This window comes from Mustela putorius, unplaced genomic scaffold (assembly GCF_011764305.1).
Source record: "Mustela putorius furo isolate JIRA1106 unplaced genomic scaffold, ASM1176430v1.1 tig00000174_pilon_pilon_pilon, whole genome shotgun sequence".
Taxonomy (NCBI): Eukaryota; Metazoa; Chordata; class Mammalia; order Carnivora; family Mustelidae; genus Mustela; species Mustela putorius.
In genome coordinates this window covers 1,477,603-1,484,364 of record NW_025421304.1, presented here as the reverse complement: position 1 = coordinate 1,484,364, position 6,762 = coordinate 1,477,603, and the positions used below count along the sequence as shown (strand labels likewise).

The following is a 6,762-nucleotide window of genomic DNA, read 5'->3' as shown; positions in this document are numbered from 1 at the left end:
ATGCTCCCATGTGCTGTGTATGAGAATTCCAGTTGCCTTATCTGATTAGCATTATTATTGTCAGTCTTTTGAATTTTAGCCATTCTAATGGGTGTGTAGTGGTACATTGATATTTAATTTGCATTCCCCTTATGACCAATGATGCTGCAAACATAAATTCCTATAGATAATGTGGATTATCCTGTGGATAATGTTATCCAAAGAACTAGGAATGAACAAAAATGAATTAAGTGAAGTTTCACAGTAAAAGTTAGTGCATAGCTTACCATACAACCCAGCCAACTGTCATCTTGGCCATTTTTCCCAGAGAAATGAAAACATAGGTTTACACAAACACCTATATGTGAATGTTCATAGTTGATTTGTAATAACCCAAAACTGGAAATAACCCAAATGTCTTTTAACAGGTAAATGGTTAAACAAACTGGGGTTTATCTTTACCATAGAAAAACACTGGCAATAAAAAGGAACGAACCACTGAAACAGTTTGGGTGATCTCAAGGGAATTATGCTAACTGAAAACCAATCTCATAAAAGTTATAATTTGTAAATTATATAAATGTTGTATAAATGAATCCATTTATATAACATTCTTAAAATGCAAAACTATAGAGATGGAGAGCAGGTTAGAAGATGCTAGGAACTGGGTGGAGAGGAGGTGGCTCTGACTATACAAGCATAGCAAAAGAGATCCTTGGGATAGAGCTGTTCTGAATCATGGTGGTAGTGGTTTTCACATGACTCTGCACAAATAAAAAAATGCATAGAACTAAATATACACATAGATACACAAATGAGTGCATGTGAAACTGGCAAAAGATACAAGTTTTGTGTACTGTTTCAACATCAATATCTTGGTCATGATATTGTATTACAATTTTACAAGAAATAACCATTGAGGGAAACCTGATGAAGGTTATGTGGGATCTCTATATTATTTCTTACAACTGCATGTAAATCTACAGTGATATAAAAAATTAAAATATAAGCACATAGCTGGGACAAGTTTCCTGGTTTGCCATTTGGACAAAAATAGAATTATATCTTTACATTATCATACCACAAGAATAAACTCCAAATAGATTAGGAATGTAAACATAAGAAATGAAATCATATAGGTCTTAGAAGAAAGCATTGGTGAATCCCTCTTTAACCTCAATGTAAGAAAGAACTTTTTTTTTTTTAAGATTTTATTTATTTATTTGACAGAGATCAAAAGTAGGCAGAGAGGTGGGTGGGGGGGCATGGGGAAGCAGGCTCTCTGCTGAGCAGAGAGCCCGCCTTGACCTATCCCTGGACCCTGGGATTATGACCTGAGCCGAAGGCAGAGGCTTTAACCCATTGAGGCACCCAGGCACCCCAAGAAAGAACTTTCTTACTGTGATTCAGAAAACGGATGCAATAAGAAAAAATATCCAAAGATCAGGACTACAAAAATCAAAAGACAACTTACAAATTGGGAAAAAATATTTGCAGGATGTATCACAAACAAAGGGCTAATATTCCTAGATTAGTTTGCTAGGGCTATCATAACAAAATACCACCAATTGGATGGTTTAAACAACAAAAATTAATTTTCTCACAGTTCTGGAAGCTGAAGTCCAAGATGAAGGTGTTGGCAAGTTTACTTTCTCCTGAGGTCTCTTCTGCTTGGGGATGATGGTGATGTATCTTTGAATATTCAGGCTAAAGAAAGCTGCTCAAATATCTTTAAGTTCTAGCTTTTCACATCATCTGGGCTTTTAACTGCAATGGCTTCCCTCTTCCTGGAGTCTGTTTACTCATTGGTTTCTCTACCATTCAGGGCTGTCTCCTTCCCTCTAATAAGGAAATCACATCTGGCTTAGAGATATAAATACTACATATAAGAAATGAAATGGGACTTGAGTCTGCCGAGTTGCTGCCAATCAGAGAAGAAAATAGAAGGGCCAGAGGAAGATCAAATCACCTTAGATATCAAGAAAAGGAAGCCTCAGTAAATACAAAATGCAGTTTACAATTATACAGATGCCAAATCAGTTCTTCAAAGGCTCTCCTGAGATTCATACTGAAGGAGGATATAATGAGCAAAAATATTTTAATCCACAAAATCAGGCTCCAACATCCCATCCTTGTAGTTATATCCTTCTGAACAGGGCTGAGGGATTCACTCTTCACCTTGGAGAACTTGATGGACATCTTTGGGAGTAATAGTACTGCAAATGACAAAAACATTGCAACTCCACAAACCCTAGCCCCATATGACCCTGGAAGAATGAAGAAGGTTGGCCAGATGCAGGAACTAGGCAGGATGTAGAAGGAATTTCTCTGGTATGGTTAAGCTTTCTGAGTCCAGCAAGAATATACAAATTTAATAAATTCCAGAACTTCCTCACAATAAGGTATTAAGTGGTCACTAAAAATTAAATTGAGGAATAACCAAAAAATAGAGAAAAATTCAAAAATATATGACCGTGGCTTAAGCAGGTTACTATACAACATGTATAACCATTTACCATAAGGTCATATATATCAGATGGATAGAATGTCAGACATCAGCAATAGAAAGAAAAATATCTCAATTTATACCTCTAAAAGCTAACATTATTGGTTTCTAGTCTATGACACTGATTTTTTTGTTTAAGTATACTTCCATAACTTCCATAAATTTAAGTTTAAGTATACTTCCTATTTTCTTTACAGGAACCAAGAATGTCTTGATTTTAGATTGTCTTAAGAAATTTTATTAAAAGAAAGTTCTTCAAAAATAGGCAAAAAAAAGCCCTGTTGTGGGTCTTTAGGTTAGATTTATAGCTCAACATATTCTAAATATAGTTAGCTATGAATGATTTCTCTTATGTCCTTCTAATAGTTTATTTCCAAGCATACATAGGGGTTTTCTGCCTAGAGAAGAGCTAAGAGGCTCAAATCCTGGTCTAGTTGTTTTATGTCTTTTGATGGAAGAATTTATTTCACTTCTGAAATATTAACCAAAATGCCCTGCCTGCAACTAGTGAGAGAATCACCTTGCTCCATTAGTTTCCCTTTGGATCCAGCATCAAGAGAAATAAAACTCTAGGGCATAAACTTGACTAGGGAAAGTTCACATTCCAGAGTTCCTATGAATTCACAATAATTTGGAATGCTGCTATAGTTAGAATTCTTTATTATGAACTCCTGTGGTTTTATCATTGTACTTCTCCAGAGGTCTTTGTCATGTTCTACCTTTGACTTACTTTTATTTCCCCTGCAGGATTATGAACAACATAAAGGTAGCAATTATACCTTCTTCATCTGTGCTTCATCCAAGCACATAGGCACAGCTTCTTGTATACTGTAGGCATGTCTAATGTCTTATATAGAAATCCTACATCTAGGATACTTAGGAAGAATTAAAAATAAATAAGTATTACAAGGATGTTCACTGAAGAGTTCCTGATGATGGGGGCACCTGGGTGCCTCAGTTGGTTAAATGTCCGCCTTTGGCTCCAGGTCATTAGCCCAGTGTCCTAGGATCAAGCCCTGAGTTGGGCTTTCTATTCAGCGGGGAGTCTGCTTTTCTCTCTCTCTCTCTCCTCCCTTGCACTCCCCCCTGCATTGTGTGTGCATACTCTCTCTCTCAAATAAATAATTTTAAAAAGAATTTTTGATAATAATTAGTTAAAAAAAGTTTCAGAATAAACAATGTGTTAATTAAGATATGATAGACCACACTATAATCATCATGATATTGGCCTCAATTTGTCAAAGAGATATACTCATCAGGAATGGCTTAGTGAAATACAGCAGAATGTTGGAAAGGAGTTGGAAAATAGTAGAATCCAGTGTTAAAGATTGAGGACTCTGGAACTCAAGTTCTAGTTTCATCTCTCAGGAACTCTGTGACATTTCACAACTTATTTCAGCCCTGATGCCTCACTTGCCTAAGCAGTATGCTGAGAATGGTAATACTTCCCTCACAGGGTTCTCATGAGAATTAAATTAGATAATACATGTCCTTATAATAGTGTATTAGTCAGAGTTCTCCAGAGAAACAGAAACAACAGGATATATGTGTGTGTCTCTGTGTGTCTATGTATTGAGTTAAGAAAGAGATTTTAAGGAATTGGCTTGGCTCATGAGATTGTGGAAGCCTGTTAAGTCCAAAATCTGTAGGTCAGGTCAGCAGGTTAAATACTCAGGGAACAGTTGAGGTTTGAGTTCAAAAGCTATCTGCTGGCAGAGTTCCCTTCTGCTCTGGGAGAGGGAAGTCTTTAGTCTATCAAGGCCTTCAACTGATTGGATGAGGCCTACCCACATTCTGGAGGGTAATCTTTAATTTAAATTAAATGTTATTCTCATCTAATAAACACCTTCACAGGCACATCCAGAATGATATTTGACCAAATATTTGGGCATCATGGCCCAGCCATATTACATAAAATTAGGCTTCATAAGTCCACCCCTTGCCAACTTGGCACCTATATGCATCTCCCTAAACGATACTTAATATCTGAAAAAAAACAGTAACAAGGACATACTTCCACCTAACATAATACAACTATCTTGCATACAACCAAAAAATACACGAATCCTTTCCCCAGAAGAGGGTGCAAAGTCTTGCATAGTGTTTACTTTCCTCCCTTATATCCCACAACTTAAGTATTACGATGTAAAGTTAATAATACTTATATACTATAAGGTCAATACATCTTATATCACATGATAATGATATAAAAAAGGAATAAAGATTTATATACATACATACAAACACACAACTAAATAAACACTCATGACAATTATAGTCCAATTTCTGAAACTGGTCCCATAGTTGTAGTAGGCATTTATAACTACCTTCTTCCATCACCCATTCCATGTTCCCTTTGCCCACAGCAAGCTCCTCAGTTGGTCATGGTTCTTTACTTGGTGGAGTGACATAAAATTCATTCTTGGGTGTGTGGCCCTTGAATAATCCTGCCTTTATAGTTTGTAGTTTGCCATTCACTTTAATCATAGGGCAGGGCAATATTAGAAGCCTCAAAGGATCTCCTGTACTCTAGATACACTCCTCCTTATCACCATTGTGGAGTCCAACCTCCCCTTGGTAGTTAAGATGAATCACCATAGCCAGTACCCTTAATCCCTTCTTTGCCTTTTGATTCAGAGGGATGAGAAACCCAAAGTGGTTGGGTAGCAGTTAAATTTACAGTTAAATGGTATCATTGTATCTCCTGGTAGAAGCATTCCCTTTGGAACTAAGACCTCTGTACAGCAGAGCACAGGTTGTGGGGAGGGGAAGCAAAAATTCTGCTGTTGGGTCACCAGGGGTAATAGTGAGTGGTGTCATTCCCATTTCTACCCCATGATTCCCGGCCTTATGAATCCTGACTATGGGAAAAACAGCACCAAATACTGGATGGTGATATCAGAGCATAAAGAGCCTTCTGTAGAACCATCCCCCAGCCCTGCAAGACACTGCCACCTAGCTGGCATTGTGACTGAGTCTGTAAAACATAATTCCATTCTGTCAAGCTAGCTTCTTCAGAAAGGTGGGGAACTTGGGAAGACTAGTGAATTCTATGAAGATGGGCCCACTGATGTACTTCAATTACTGTGATATGAGTTCCTTGATCAGAAGCAATGCTGTTTAGAATACCATGATACCACTATCATAAGGCATTCTGTAAGTCCACTGAGGGTAGTTTTGACAGAAGCATTATGTACGGTATAGGCAAATCTGTATCCAGAGTGTCTGTTCTATTTAGAAAGAAAAAAATATTGCCTCTTTCATGATGGAAGCAGTCCAATGTTATCAACCTGCCACCAGAGAATGGTGCCATATCGGGGACTCAGTGTTGGTCTCTGTTGCTGGCAGATTGGGCATTCAGCAGTGGCTATAACCAGGTTAGCCTTAATGAGTGGACACTTGTGTTGCTGAACCCATGGGTAATGGCCATCACTGCCACCATGGCCTTTTTGTCCAAGAACCCATTGGTGATGATAGGGTGGCTGAGGAAAGAACCAAATGGTGTCCACAGACTGGGTCATCCTATCCACTTTATTAAAATCCTCTTCTGCTGAGCATTTAACATGGGACACAAAGAGCTTCACTTTTACCCATGCAGAGAGGTCTATACCTCTTTTCCAGACTTCCTTCACATGAGTTTTCCAATCATGTTCCTTCCAAGCTCCTGACCACCCAGCCAAACCACTGGCCACAGCCTGTGAATCGTACATCTGACCATTTCTTCTTCCAAGCAGGAAAACAAAACAACAAAAACCCAGGTGCACTGCTTAAAACTCTGACCAGTAGGATTACTTGTGCCTTCAGGGCATACTTGGCCCAATCATTTAAACATCCCTTCCATTTTATGAGTGCTGCTCTGCATACCTAGCTTAATAGCTAGGTCAGATTATACCCAGTTTATGATGTTAACTTGGTGGCCCATGGTTTAGTGTTTAGTCTCTAAGTCTCAGTAGCAGGCTGAAACGTGTTTCTCAAAAGGAGAGTAGTTAACTGCAGAGAATGGCATGGCTTTGGTTCAAAATCCTAAGGGCCTGCACTGTGACCCATCGGTAAGGTCCTGCCAAAGGCCCCAGACAACATCATTACCAGCCTCTGATATTTCAAACACCCTTGGATTAAAAAAAAAAAATGTTTGACAGAGAGAGAGATCACAAGCAGGCAGAGAGGCAGGCAGAGAGAGGGGAGGCAGCAGGCTCCCTGCTGAGCAGAGCCCGATGCAGGGCTTGATCCCAGGACCCTGAGATCATGACCTGAGCTGAAGGCAGAGACTTAACCCA

The 6,762-nt window shown here is 38.7% G+C and overlaps 1 pseudogene; it reads right to left on the bottom strand.

Annotated features, from left to right (window-relative positions):
* Positions 1–1,333: 1,333 nt before the first annotated feature.
* LOC123391026 lies at positions 1,334–6,614 on the bottom strand (annotated as a pseudogene).
* Between the last annotated feature and the right edge of the window lie 148 nt (positions 6,615–6,762).